We start from the raw sequence: 16,079 nt of genomic DNA, 5'->3' as shown, positions 1-16,079 counted from the left end.
ACTGCTGGTGGCTGCTGCAGTTCTCCATTTTGTCTGGAATCAGTCCTCAGTCCCATTGCTTTGGGTTTGTCTGTTCAATCCTTCTCCAGTCCATGGGTCCACGAGAGTTGGTGGTAGAGTGTACTGGGCCATCTTTCAGCCAGGACACAGTATCGTCACTTGCTTACTGTCACTATCTTAGCATTTTCTTGGACTTACTTTTTGTAGATAAAGATTAATTGCTAATGGGATCTTTTTCATCCAAAGAGCTGAACGTTCCAATCTAAAATAAGCACACTTGCTTATTGTATGTCTGAGAACTGTGATTCTGGAAGCTGTAGAAAGTTACAAAAATGGTAATATCTTGCTAAGCTTGTTTTCTGGCCTAAGAGCTTAGCTTGGTCGCTGAAAGGATGGACACTTCAAAATATGGCTGGAATAGAAATGGAGGTTAAATTCCATTTGCAACCAGGAACCTACTAACCTGCTGCCAGTCTTCAGGGAAATTACAATGGCCATTATAAAGAATGTTCCAAATAGGTAAAATCATTTTTAAAGTGACTTAAAAGCAAGAGTTCTCAAACAGATGAAATGGAATATGGATTTTGAGTAATATGCAGAAGGCTCTAAATGTTTTTGAAATTCCAAACTTGATATTCAGAGCCTGCTAGGGATGTTTTTAATGCCTTCTCTCCTTAGCTAAAGCAAAACCTTGTATCCAGAAGGAAAGATGCAAATTAGAGAAAAGGTAGTTAGAGCAGGTTAGCCTCTTTATCATTCAGGCTGCCTTCCCAAAGTTTAAAATTCACCTGCTGTTTATTCTTTGCCAATTCCCCAGGCCTCACCTATTCCTCTCAAAATACCGAAAAGAACCAGTACATTGGAAACAAAATTGACCTGCACTTAATCGATGCCTCTGTGATGTAGATTTTCTACCCCCATCTTCTTCAGCACCATTGTTTGAAATGAAAACTTTAGGAAGAAGTTTCTCATCGAAATGAAAAAATAAAACAGGAGGTACTTGGTAATTGGGCTAAAGAGAAATTTTGCAAATCCTCCACAGATATTAGTAACTGTAACTTCTCTGTTTACAACTGTCTATATATATCTACACATACACATATATAGCTATAGATATATAGTAAATTAATTTGTTAACCCATTCATCTGGAGCCCCTTCTCTGGGAGAAGCAATAAGCCGCTGGCTTAAAGATTTCACATTCCGGAAGCTTTATCCTCTAAAAAGACTTTCTTCCTAAGAAAAAGGACACATGAACTTGTTGCCAAACTTAGAAGTATGTTTCACAATGGGCATTTTAAGACTACATAAATGTGTGATGTTTTTCTATCTCTCAATTCTATTATTGCCAAACTTAATTTGTAAGAGCTCTATTTAGTTGGTTTGAAGCCAAGAACTTGAACGGATTGGGCAGTAACAGAAACTAACCCAAATGCTTTTCAAGTTCAAGTAATCTGGGATAATCTTTGGTAAATAAAAGTAGTTTAAGTTCATTGGTTTAGTTAACATATGTCTTTAAAGTTATCAACACTGAATATAATGCAGACAACCAACTTTTATTCTACCTGTCTTATTAGTCAAATAACTTCATGTTATCTCTGTTATGGAATTTGTCAACAAAAATAACTTGGAATTATGGCTGATTTTTGTCTAATGTCCCATGAAGTTTTGTTAGGTAATGTAAACATAGTCGGGAGTGTTATCCGAAAAACTGGATTTGCTTCTTGGTTAGTGTCAAGCCAAAAGATATAACCAAGCCAAAGAGCAGAGAAAGGAAGGATTTATTACTTGCAGTAAGTAAGGGTACAGGCATATTCATGAAGGGGCTTGAGTCAAGGAGAATTCAGCATAGAACTGGGACAGAAGACAGAGTCCAAGCTTTATAGGTGGTTGAAGTCATGAGGGTCAGTAAAGGTCAATTATCATCATCCCTTAGGTTCCATTTGATGTAGTGGTTGAGTGCTTCAGGGTAGTCTTTACCATTGAAGCAGAACTGGGAGTCTTCACAATCAATTTCTTATCTTTGCTATTTTCATTTCTCTTCTCTGGTGACAGTTTGTTCTTCTATTCTCTTAAGATCATTGTTACTGAGACCTGTTCAAGAACAAGCATTGTGGATGACTTAAGCAAAAATGGCTTCTCTTTTGTCAAGAAAACCATGCCTGGTTTTCTTTCTCTGTGGACTCCATACCCTATCTGCTTAGAGGAGATAAATGTAAGTAGGATAAGTTTATAGTTAAACTTTTTAGAAACAATTATATTTTCAGTTCAGTTCAGTTCAGTTGCTCAGTCGTGTCCGACTCTTTGCAACCCCATGAACTGCAGCACGCCAGGCCTCCCTGTCCATCACCAACTCCCAGAGTCTACCCAAACCCATGTCCATTGAGTCAGTGATGCCATCCAACCATCTCATCCTCTGTCTTCCCCTTCTCCTCCTGCCCTCAATCTTTCCCAGCATCAGGGTCTTTTCAAATGAGTCAGCTCTTCGCATCAGGTGGCCAAAGTATTGCAGTTTCAGCTTCAACATCAGTCCTACCAATGAACACCCAGGACTGATCTCCTGGTGGATGATGGATCCAACCAGGATGGACTGGTTGGATCTCCTTGCAGTCCAAGGGACTCTTAGGAGTCTTCTCCAACACCACAGTTCAAGAACATCAATTCTTCGGCACTCAGCTTTCTTTATAGTCCCAACTCTCACATCCATCATGACCACTGGAACAACTATAGCCTTGACTAGACAGACCTTTGTTGAGAAAGTAATGTCTGCTTTTTAATATACTGTCTAGGTTGGTCATAACTTACCTTCCAAGGAGTAAGCGTCTTTTAATTTCATGGCTACAGTCACCATCTGCAGTGATTTTGGAGCCCAGAAAAATAAAGTCAGCCACTGTTTCCCCATCTATTTGCCATGAAGTGATGGGACTGGATGCCATGATCTTAGTTTTCTGAATGTTGAGCTTTAAGCCAACTTTTTCACTCTCCTCTTTCACTTTCATCAAGAGGCTCTTTAGTTCTTCTTCACTTTCTGCCATAATGGTGGTATCATCTGCATATCTGAAGTTATTGATATTTCTCCTGGCAATCTTGATTCCAGCTTGTGGTTCCTCCAGCCCAGCATTTCTCATGAGGTATTTAAAAATAACATCCAAAATCTTTTTGGTAACTTGAACCTTTTGCATTGTGTTAAATTAACTGATAGAAGTTTATTAATTATCTAGATTATTTCCAAATAAAATAATGAAATGTTAATTACTGAACATAGGTTTATCTACTTTTGGCTTTCTGTTGCTGAAACACTAAAGATGAAAACTGAATCTCTTTGTAAACATATTTGGTGCCAAGCTGAGAAATTTTCTATGAGAAAGCATATGTTTCAAGAAATTATAAAAAGTGTTTATGTAAGTTTGTCTATCTTCAGAGTGCTAATATAAAGGATAGTTCATAATTGCTTACTTATTTTTTGGTAGAAATTAAGGTTTCTAAGTGTTAAGAATTCTAATATACATAATGAAACTATTAGAAATAATAAAGGAAACAACTCTATGCAAGGAAAGTACTGTGTGTTTCGGTTATAAAAAAGTATGAAGGATAATTTTGTTAAGGAAAATGAGAATTTTGTTTAAACTAGAACTTCTGGTTATGAAGGACAAACTAAATATATGCAAAATGTTGAAGAGAGGAAAGGAGAAAATTGTGCCTTCTGTAATCAAGCTGGCTAAAACAATAAATATTGTAAGAATGCTAAAAGTAAGATTTAGCATCAATAGTATACTTATATAAAACTAAAACAAGGCTTTCTTTCATCTGCTAAAAGGACAAAGAGTTATTGGACCATTGGTGTGCTCTTGATAAGAAATTGTAAAAAAAAGATTTTTGTTACCTTTTCAGTAGTCTGCCTAGAAAACAAAAATTCTGTTTTATCAGAATGATTTGCTGTTTCCTGTGTTCATCAGCTTTTTGATTACTTTTGAAAACCAAGTCCTAAGTTTTGCTAATAGATAATTAAGTATTATTTCATAATGATCTGTGATCCTGTTAAGGCAAGTGTTCTAAAACTGTTTTTAAAATATTTTTTATAAACTTCCCCAAATCAAATTCCAAATGAAGTCTTTTGACCACAAACCAACTTTGAAAATTTCCAGAGGGCCCTTAGGACATTCCAAAATTTTGTTAAACTCCTAAGTTGGCTTCAGTCATGTCCAACTCTTTGCAACCCCATGGACCGTAGCCTGCCAAGCTCTTCTGTCCATGGGATTCTCTAGGCAAGAATACTGGAGTGGGCTGTCATTTCCTTCTCCAGGGGATCTTCCCAACCCAGGGATTGAACCCACATCTTTTATATCTCCTGCATTGGCAGGAGGGTTCTTTACCACTACCAACTAATTAGGCTTATTTGATATATTAAACTACATGGGAAGCATTGTCAAGTAAGAAGTAGTACTGAGCTTTCTTTATGTTGTACAGGGATATCAGTGTTCTAGAAATTTTGTGAGATTCCTAGAAATCTGATATATCCTGGTATAAAGTAACTTTTAATCCTAGTCATTATCTTAAAATATTGTATGATGTCCTCTGCAACCCACTCAGAAATGGACAAGTAAGTGATCTTATTGCTATTGTCTTACTTCCTGAAATTGCTGCTGTCAAAATTGAGGCTCACACTAAAAGGACTGAACCTCATTACCAGAGCATTGCAATAACTGACTTTCATCCAAAGGTAGCAGCAACAGAATCTAAAAAGATTTTGGCACATGCAGATGCAGTCCCATCTCCTTCTGCAAAAAATGATCCCTCATTGCCATATTTTTGTCATTCTGGTGTCCTCGTAACGGCAGCAGTCTGCTCCTGAATCAGAGAAACTAATATGAGTAAACAATAGCTGTGAATTAAACAAACAGTCAGGGTTATGGGAAAACAAAGACAGCTACTTGCTTCCTTCTGGCTCCCTGGCAAACCAGATTTTTTGGTTTTTGCATTCTCTCACCCACCATAGTGCATGTAAGAAAAACTATTTTTGTACCTACAAGCCTCAGACCTCCTCCCACTAGACCTTTTAAACACCTGCAAGGGGACTTTTTTCAACTGTCACTTACTGTGGGTTACCAATATGTTTTTGTTATTGTATGTATGTTTTCTGGTTGGTTGAAGCTTCTCACTTGCTGTTAGGGTAATGCTCTGACAGTGGCAAAGAAACTATTAGAAAATGTGTTTACCACTTGGGGTATACCTTCCACAGTCTCCAGTGATAAAGGCACTGGGCAAATCATACAGGCCTTAACAAAACTTAGCAAGCTTCTTGGAATTATCCCTTTCCCTATCACTTGAAATTATCAGGAAAGGTTGACAGAACTAATGGAAAATCTGGATTCAAGCAGAATAAGAATTAATAACATGAAACTTAATTGATGGGGATAGTTATAATTTTTATGACTGTATTAAAATATTGCTGTTTTTTCCAGGTTTAAAGATATATTTTCTCTTAAGCTACTCAACAATTAGGTAAGATATACTTTTCTAAGCAATTATGAAATACTTATGTTTTCTCCCTACCCAGTCCCTCCAGAATTCAGAAACTCTCAAAGAGTATTCTTATTTTCATACAAGATGATACATAGCGCACAATTGGAAACACTACCTACACTTTGACTATAATGGTATTACAGGTAAAGCATGAGACTTCTAACAAAAAATTCCAGCAAAGACATCTTAAAAAGAACTTAAATATCAGTCACTTTTCTTGTTCACTTTACTTACATAAATAATCAGGTAAAGTTTATTACAAGCAGGTTAGTTTTACTGTGATGATCTTTGGGGAAAAAATGGGGGTAATTGTAGGAAGAAAAATCATGTTTATACCTATGTAGAAATTAGATTTCAGTCCTGTTAGTTGTCTTTGAGATTTTGTTATATATGTGAACTGAACTGGATCCTGAATTCTTTTGATTTCCTCAAATATCTGGCTACAACTCACCAAACTAGCTTTTCCAGTTTTCTCTTGCCCTTCTAATTTAGAATCACTAAGAACAAAGACTGCCCTTGAATCTGCTTGGAAGGGACTATATCATATCTGCTTCACTACTCAGATGGCAGTCAAACTTCAGGGACTTGAGCCTTGAACACATCTCACAGCAGAAGAAGACCCTACCTGATAGCCGGTCCTCTGCAAACATTGGAGACCTCCAAGTGAGATCTATGAGGTTGAGAAGTAGCTGATATTGATGTGGACTGCTTATTCCCAAGATGCCAGATGAAGACTTCATGCTTTAACTAAACACGAAAGTGTTCTTCTCTTTCTTCCTTTACTCTGGCATTGGCCTGGAAAGATAATGCCCTCATCTGTATCTCCCAGGTCATTGTTAAGGGGAGAGTGAACCTCTGGAATTAGGAGAATCTTTTCCCACATGAGTTAAAAACCTGAGTGACCTCTGAATCTAACAGCTAAATGCAGAAGTCCCTGTGAATGAATCCATTAAGGGTATTTTCTTAACAGGAATGGTTTGTGCCCACAAGTCTCATCTTGGTCTGTGATAGTTATCATCCTTGGGCCTATGAATACCTGAATGGTTGTACACAGCTGGGCTATGCCTCTGGGTTATCTAACTGTGCCTTTGTCTTAGCTAAAAAGGACCTACCTTTAACTCTTAAAAGTATTGTAGAATTCACTGCTAAAACACTGGCTGCCCAACAAATTCCTTAGGTTCACTGTCCAAGATTGTTTTTGATCATAGAAAAACCCTTGATTATCTTTTAGCTAAGCAAGGCGGTGTCTGTGCCGTGGCCAGTATTGTTATTCCCAAACTGAGTTCACCTCTTGGTGGGTGTCATCCAAAAAAAACAAAGATCCAGGAGAAGGAGGTGATGCCGAAAACTCAGCCTCTGTGCACCAAGGCCAAATCAAATCTTGGAGACAAGGATTTGGGTGAAGTAGAAAAGAACAGCTTCATTGCTTTGCCAAGCAGAGGGGGTCACAGTGGGCTAATGCCCTCAAAACTATGTCCCAGGGAGTTCCCTGGCAGTCCAGTGGTTAGGACTTGGCGCTTTCACTGCTGTGGGCCCAGGTCCAGTCCCCTGTCAGGGGAACTGTAATCAAACAAGCTGTGCAGCATGACCAAATGGGGAAAAAATTAAAAACAAAACTGTGTCCTAACAAGGGAGGGTTTGGTGAGGAATTTTATAGCCATGGTTCTAGGGAAGGATTGCTAATAAGGAGCAGCGTGTGTGCAGAGCCTGCATTCCTTTACTCTGGCCGCAGGTAGTCTCCTGATGTGCATCTGCGTATCCTACTCTCTGGATGGGGAGTGCTTCATCACGTGATTTCTTACAGGTTTTCATTCTGTAGAAAAGCTCAACTATATTGTTATGTGTATTCCTTAAGGTGCAACCGGGACCCTGCCCCAAGGCTGCACTACTGTTTCTTGACTGCTCCTCCCTTGTCTCTGCATTCCCTCACTTACCTGATTAGCAACTGTTTGACCCTGCCCTTCGGCCTCAGGGAAGGTCAAGGACACTGAAGTCTATTCCGTACAAATAAGAAATGGGGGACACAGAAAAGGCTTCCCTGGCCAGGAGCCCTACCAGGTCCTGCTCAGATTTAGAAGGAATTGTTACTTGCACCAAATAAGCAGAACCCTGGGGATCTTTTCCAAAGCAGTGTCTCCACGAACACCAAAATTGGGGAAGTTTAAAGCTAAGGGTACATGCATACTCGTGAAGTGGTTTGAGCAGAGGAAAATTTAGCATAATATTAGAGCAAAGCTTGACAGTCAGAGCTTTAGTTGATTGACGTTCTGAGGGTCAAAAAATGTCACATCCTCATTCCACCCTTCACCTGGCTGGGGGCCTTTGTTCCCACAGAACTCAAAGATAAGTATCAGGTTGTTGTGTATATCCCTTAAGGCAAAACTAGTACTCTGTTTTATCTCTGAACTATTTTTTTGGGGGGGGGCTGCACCAGGTCTGGGTCTTAGTTACAGCACTTGAGATTTTCTATCTTTGTTATGGCATGTAGGGTCTTTAGTTACGGCATGAGGGATCTTTAATTGCAGCTTGCAAGCTCTTATTTGAGGCATGTGGGATCTAGTTTCCTGACCAGAGACCGAACCCAGGCTTCCTGCATTGGGAGCTTGAATTCTTAGCCACTGGACCACCAGGGAAGTCCACGAACTATTGTTTATTGACTATTTTTCCTTTGTTCCTGCATTCCTTTACTTTCCCTTAAGATCATTAATTACTGAGGTCTGTTCAAGGGCAAGCTTTGTAGCCAGACTTAGATCACAAAATGGCTTAGGCCAAAAATGGCTTCTCTTATGTCAAGAAAGCCATGCCTGATTCTCTTTCTCTGAGGACCACCTACCTTATCTACATGTACCTTGTCCTCTTTAAAGAAATAAAATGCACAGTCTGTAAGTTGATAATTAAGTTTTATTCCATGGACTTTCTGAACTTAAGCCCGGAAAACAGCCTCTCAGCACTGAAGGACTGCTCTGAAGAGGTTAAGGGAGCAGCCAGAATATAAAGGAATTTTTGCAACAAAAAAACCAGGTAGTCAGAATATCAAAAGATTGCTGTTTATTAAAGAAAACTAGACATCCCAAGTTAACAAATTTAGCATTTTTCTATGTAGGGGAAGATGAATGAGTCTGGGCTCTTTGAAATCATTCCTTTGGTATACACCTTAACTATCTAGGGCCAGTATCTTGCTTTTCTCCCTTCTGAATCCCCTCAGGGTGCACAGTCCAAATGGCTGTAGTGGCTGTTGTTGCCTGGGTGGCCTCAATATCCTTGTTTACTGATAAGGCAGGCAACATTGTTTTTTGGTTTTTTGTTTGTTTGTTTGTTTTTTGGAATGATAATAACTTTAATCCAGGAACTGGGTTCATTATATTTAGTTCATTCTTCTTTTCTGTGAGAATTTGAAATTTTTCACAATAAAAAGTTTGGGAAGTTCAAAAGCAATGTGATATCCTAAATTGGATCCTGGAATTTAAAAAAAGGTGCATAAGTGGAAAAACTGATGAACTCTGAAAAAAGTCTGAGATTTAGTTCATAGCAATGTACCAGTGTGGGGCTTCCCAGATAGCTCAGTGGTAAAGAATCCACCTGCCAAGCAGGAGATGGGGGTTTGATCCCTGGGTTGAGAAGGTCCTCTGCAGAAGGAAATGGCAACCCACTCCAGTATTCTTTCCTAGAGAATCCCATGGACAGAGGAACCTGGTGGGCTACTGTACATGGGGTCGCAAAGAGTTCAGTTCAGTTGCTCAGTCGTGTCCGACTCTTTGCGACCCCATGAATCGCAGCACGCCAGGCCTCCCTGTCCATCACCAACTCCCGGAGTTCACTCAAACTCAGGTCCATCGAGTCGGTGATGCCATCCAGCCATCTCATCCTATGTTGTCCCCTTCTCCTCCTGCCCCCAATCCCTCCCAGCATCAGAGTCTTTTCCAATGAGTCAGACATGATTGAAGTGACTGAGCACACACCAGTGCTCATCTCCGAGCTTTAACAGATGTACCTTGGTTCAGACATGATTGAAGTGACTGAGCACACACCAGTGCTCATCTCCAAGCTTTAACAGATGTACCTTGGTTAGGAAATGTTCAGAGGAAACTGTGTAAAGGGTATATGGGCATTCTCTGTGCTAGCTTTGCCACTACTCTGCAAAACTAAAATTATTCTAAAGTCAAAAGGTTAATTTTTTAAGTTAGGTAAGAAACCACCAAGGAGGAAAAAAAGGCAAAAATTGCAAAGCACCCAAACATACTTGTAAAAGTCTTCATAGAATCGCCCTTTGTGATCCTGCCTAATTGAGGCTCTGTTTATTTCAGGAATTCATCAAGAGATTTTGCATCATAAAAAGTCCTAGAAAACAGGACCACTGTCACTTCATGATTGGAGTTCTCGTTCCACTTGGTAAAGAGATCAGCAAGGAAACCATTCACAGATTTCTCAAAATATAGATCCCCATAAATATCAAAATCTGAATAAATATGTAAACCATAGCTGATGTAGAAGGGAACACCACCCTGGTATCTTCACTGATAAACCACACATGACCTTCTCATTCTTGACCCACAGCTCACCAGCCTGTGCCCTGATGCCAGCAAATTCCACTTTCTGAGTGATATAGGCACATGTGCTGACCAAAGTTTTCTTTAGTTGCCACATATCCCCACGGCCAATATATTGATCCTTAAAGGTTAATTCCACAAGGTCAAGGGTCACATCCTTAGGGTCTACAACCTGCACATACACATCTTAATAAGGTCTTAGCCGGAACACCTAAGTCACGGTCTGGTCCACATTGACAGTTTCTTTCTGCAAATCCTCCTTAAGTGACTTGACCTGAAAAAGCAGAAGGCTGTACTCATCGTTGGGGTGGGTAATCTCCACTATGTCTCCAAGCTTGATGTGCGGAAATACTCTGTGGTTCACAACTAGTTCATTGTCACTGCCCCCGAAGCCCTTCTTGTGGATGACGAGTGTGTAGACCTTTGTTGTTCTCATCCTGTACTGTTTCTTTCAGCTGTTCCAAGTTTGGGGGAGAGAAGTCATCTTGCCTCCCTGCAGCTCCGGAGCCCCTTCCCGCTTGAGGCCGGACCCTGCCCGTGTCCCCGCGCCTCCTCTGGACGTCCCTCCTGTGCCCGCAGAGTCCGTGAGGATCCCGTGCCGGATTTCCAGGCGCTGGCCGCCCACTCACGCACCCCCGCCCTCCCCGCCCTCCCCAGCCACAGAGCGCTCACCTGAGAACCTGCTCCGGTGGCCGCAGGCGACATTCTTTGTGCACAACCTGCATCACTATTTCCGGAAAGTTGGAATTCAATTATGTAAGATCACTGAAGAAGCCATGTGTCTTAAAACGGGGTCTTTCAGTGGAGTCTTTCTTTGGTTTGGGCCTTGGGGATATCGGTGAAAAACGTTGCCTCAAGCCATCAGCCATTTCCACTGCCCCTGAATATGAGTGAGCCTGAGGGAACTCAGGATGGAGATGAATGGGTTGCCCACTGCCAAAACGTCAGCCATTGCAGCTACCCCCAGTGGTGCACCCCGAAGGGACTCAGGTTGGAAAAGAACAGGGTACTGGCCCTAGAGAGCTGAGGTGCATATCAAAGGAAAAAATTCAAAAAGCCCAGGCTCTTGCATCATCCCATATGTAAAAGCACTAAAATAAAATGCTGCTGCTGCTAAGTCGCTTCAGTCGTGTCCGATTCTGTGCGACCCCAGAGACAGCCGCCCACCCGTCCCTGGGGTTCTCCAGGCAAGAACACTGGAGTGGGTTGCCATTTCCTTCTCCAATGCATGAAAGTGGAAAGTGAAAAGTGAAAGTGAAGTTGCTTAGTTGTGTCCGACTCTTAGCGACCCCATAGACTGCAGCCTACCAGGCTCCTCCGTCCATGGGATTTTCCAGGCAGGAGTACTGAAGTGGGGTGCCATTGCCTTCTCTGAAAATTTCTGGCTTTCTTTAACAGTAATCTTTTGATGTCCTAACTACCTGGTTTTTATTGCAAAAACTCCCACACATCCTGGCAGCTCCCTTACCTCTTGGGAGCAGTCCCTTAGAGCTACCTGACAGGCTGCCTCTAGGGCTGGGGGCCCTCAGAAAAATCAGCCATATAAAACGAAATTCTCAGCTTTTAGGCTGTGCATTTTTTCCCCCCAGTCAACAGGGACTATGGCTCCAAAGCAAACTTCAAATATTGGAAATTATCCTGCTTATGGTTAACTTCCCTCACAGCTCTGTCAGTAAAGAATCTGCTTGCAATGCAGGAGAGCCTGGTTCAGTTCCTGGGTTGGGAAGATCCCCTGGAGAAGGAAATAGAAATCCACTCTAGTATTTTTGCCTGGAGAATTCCATGGACAGAGGAGCCTAGCAGGCTACATTCAGTCCATGGGGTCAAAAGAGTTCGACACGACTTAGCGACTAAACAACCAACAACCAATGTGTTATCGTAATGATTTTCTTGGCATTGTGTCCTCTCAAAAGCTTCAAATGCATGTTCACAGCCACAGACCACCAGGCAAATGATCCCCCTACGGTAGGACTGTCAAGGAGAGGATGAAGAGAATGACCAGTTTAAGGATTATGACCTGTGACTGTCACGGGGATTAAACAGAAAGTCATGACCTGTGGGTCATCAAGGATCAACAAAGCTGTGGGAACTACAGAGCGGAAGCTGAGAATGGTGCTGATGCCTTAAATTTTGGTCACTGTTAGGGTGAGTTTGATGAAAAGGGAATTGTTAAAAAGAAATAATTAGACCCAAATGGAATCATTTGCCGCCAGGGACAACAGCAGACCACGTCTTACTTGCAGTTTCAACCGCTCCCAGGAATGTGACCAGATGATCTGAAATTTCTTGATCAATAATAGTGAAGTAATCTTCGTGATAAAGACCCCTGCTGTTCCCTACCCCCTTCTCCAAAAGATGATGGCCTGGCCTGAAGCAATCCTTTCTTTTCTTTTGTTAATACCTTCTTGTCCCACCCTCCTTCTACCTATAAAAACCTTCCATTTTGTACAACCCTTCAGACTGCCCTTCTGTTTACTAGATGCGATGCTGCCAGATTCATGAATCATTGAGTACAGTCAATTAGATCTTCACATTTACTCAGTTGATTTAGTTATTTAACAGAGCTTAAATGAAGCCTTCCTTCCTGGAACTCCCTCTTTAAAAATATTGTTGTTTATCTGGTTTTTCTGGATATGAACCTGAACTTTACTAGGATTATAAAAATTCCTCCCCACAGTGTGGACTATAGATGTGCATTCGATATAAATTATGTGGCTATTAAAAAAGCTACCCAACAACCAAAATAGTGGAATGGATAGATTAAATTATATTCACATAAGGCTATTAAAAATTGTTTTTATAGCACATGTGGTAACATGGGGAAGTATTTCATTAAAAAAGAGAACAGGATATGTGGCCACCTAAAAAATCTTTGGTGCCTCAGTGTTTTCCTACACATAGAATAAGCACCTACTTTGCTTGTAGAGATAATGTGAAAACATTTCACTTGGAAAGAAAGTTACTACCCAAATCTAAGATCTGATTTAAGAGAGAAGGTAAAGAACACCAAGTTCATGTTAACCTTCCTGGTGCTTATAATTTAAATGTCTTTTTTTTTTTTTTTAATTGAAAGTTAGCAACCCATTCCTATGTCTTTGAAAGTCTGATCTAGAACACGAGAAGGAAATTTGTTTTCTTTTTAAGAACTGACTCATTGGAAAAGACCCTGATGCTGGGAAAGATTGAAGGCAGGAGGAGGAGGGGACAACAGAGGATGAGATGGTTGGATGGCATCACTGTCTCGATGGACATGAGTTTGAGCAAGCTCTGGGAATTGGTGATGGACAGGGAAGCCTGGCACGCTGTAGTCCATGGGGTCACAAAGAGTCAGACACATGTGGTAATATGGGGAAGTATTCCATTAAAAAAGAGAACAGGATATGAAACTTTGTTCACTGCATGACTGTATTTAGCATAAGAAAAGAAATCAAGCAAAATCCTATAAAAATGATATAATCAAAGCTGCTTACCCAGAAATTCTACACTACTTCTTTTTTAACATTTATTTATTTGGTTGCACCTGGTCCTAGCTGTAGCACTTGTGATCTTTGATCTTCATTGCAGCATGTGGGATCTAGTTCCTGGACCAGAGATCAAACCCAGGCCCCCTGCGTTGGAAGCATGGAGGGGAACCATTGCAGGACCATTGGAAATCCTAGAAATTTTACTTCTAAGAGACAATCCTAGGGAAATGATTGGCTGTAACAAAATTAATCACCATGCAAAAAAAGAAACAATTTTAATGGTTGTTTAGTGAAAAAGTAGAAACAACACAGATGCCCAACAACTCAAACATAAAGGATTAGTGAAGTTAATTATGGTACACATATATAATAGAAAAATGAGCAACCAATAAAATGATGTAGAATCATGTTTATCGACTTAACAGTATGTTCACAATATATTAGGTGAAAAAAAATGCTGGTTAAAAGGACTGCATACATTAAAAGTCCCTTAAAAGAATAGGAAGAGATAAGAATGCTTGTATGCATAAATACAAGTCTATAAGAATATTTTCCCCAAAGATGGCTGGTTATCTTTGAATGGTGGGATTATAGTATGGTTTTCTGAAAACTGTGCTTATAGAGGTTTTTCATATTCCTATAGTTAATTTATGATCACAGTGGTTGTACTTCTGGCACCTTCTACTGGAGTCTGTGGCCGACTTGGTCTTGTTAAGATAGAAGCAGTGAAGAAAGTGCACAGATATGTCAGGTGGAGGCCGGAAATTGCAAGAGACTAGGACAAGGTCTTTGTGAAATCAAAAAATAGCAATGCATTTGTTAATTGTGTATGGCAGAGAGAAGATAGAAAGCATACCATACATAGATAGGAGGCAACCTTTCAGATTTACTCAAGAGCAACTCAACTAGGTTAGAAATGTAGTGTGTTCCTATAAGTCTGCTCTGATTTACCGTACAAGCGCCCCTCTTGTAGGGAGAAATGGGGAGGGAGGGACAAGATCAAGTCCAATTTATTAACCTCAGTTCAATCCCGTAATTTAAAATGTCGTTGTAGGTAAAAGCCTCTACTTGGATGACTTAACTAAGTGCTCAGCCGGTAAGAGTTACGCCCCTCCCTCTGCTCCTCTCCTAGAAGGCATCTGGGTGTTTGAGGGAGGGACGTGGCTTCCTTGACCTTAATGTGGCAAAGGGTAGATGTTAATCCTGCCAAGGAAGAGCAGGCTCCAGACCCTGCACCTCTTCCTGTCCTCTGCTTGCCCAGCAACCTTGCTAACAGACCTCCTGCCCTAGTACTTCAACCTGGAACAAGGAGCTCAAGACAGTCGCACCATGCCCTGTGATCTCTCTCCCAGACTGCCCTGCCCCTTTCTTTTCCCTACAAGTAAGCCCAGAAGGACTGGGGGCGTACTTTTCCCCCTTCTCTTCTTTACAGCCTGGGAAGTCTTCCTTCTATTCTGCACACAGAGCCTATACATTAAAAAGGAAGCTTTGTTATTTAGAAATCCCCTTCTCCAAAAAGCCTGGGCTTTCTGTACGTCTTACTAAAAAGAGGTCAAGAAAACCAACTCTGAAATTCAAAGCTGATGAATGGCCACTCTGTTCTGGGCAGCACCTGTCTGTCCTGTCTCCTGGGACAACAAGCTTGATGACTTTGTCAGAAGGCTACTACGAAATAGGATTTAAAGAGGGGGATCAAAATGCATTGGTTTAATTCTTATAAAATGTGTCAACTGAAAAACTAGTCACAACCTGAAAGTAGAGAGTTATTTTATTTGGTGGGAATGTTAAGGACTCTGAGCCCGGGAGGCAGCATGTCAGTTGCCCTGACAAAGGGAGTCAGGCTATATACAAGTTTGCAACAAAGGGGGCAGGCAGTCTGAACATCAAAGATTATTGTTAAGTAGTAAGGAAAATCAAATATCAAGCTAAGGAATTTATTTTTTATTTTATTTTTTTTTTTTATTCTTCCAATTTTATTTTATTTTTAAACTTTACATAATTGTATTAGTTTTGCCAAATATCAAAATGAATCCGCCACAGGTTCTTCTATGTATGGGAAGATGCAAGCCTCTGGACTTACTTTATAAGCACCTCAGCTATCTGAGGCCAAATCCTGGTTCTGTACCATCTGAGCCACCAGGGAGGCCCCTAAATCCTGTTTCTTGATTGCTTACATCCTTAATTCCTTGTTCACCATAAGGAGTGGCAAGTGTGGTGGTTGGTTACTTCTTGCATCCCCCACTCCCCCAGCTCCTCAGTCATCACTTTGGGGGTGGGAGTGCCAGCATCTGCTGGATCGTAGGTGTTGTGTTCCCATTTTGGAGACCTCATTCACATTTGGAAGCCCGATATCGCTGATAGCTGTGACATTTCTTGCCCACCGATATGGCAGGAAATATTTCATTTCGGAAATGCAATCCCTTGAGAGGTGAAATTAGATGAGCTAAAGTAATGAGATTCATTTTCTTGGATGTCTTGTGAGATGCATCTCTTTTCACCATAGAGACAAAGTGTAATTTTAAAAGACCTGACCCTGATGAAAATATA

The sequence above is a fragment of the Bos javanicus genome, chromosome X (genome assembly GCF_032452875.1).
Source record: "Bos javanicus breed banteng chromosome X, ARS-OSU_banteng_1.0, whole genome shotgun sequence".
In the NCBI taxonomy this organism is placed as follows: domain Eukaryota; kingdom Metazoa; phylum Chordata; class Mammalia; order Artiodactyla; family Bovidae; genus Bos; species Bos javanicus.
This window is presented reverse-complemented; position numbering follows the sequence as displayed.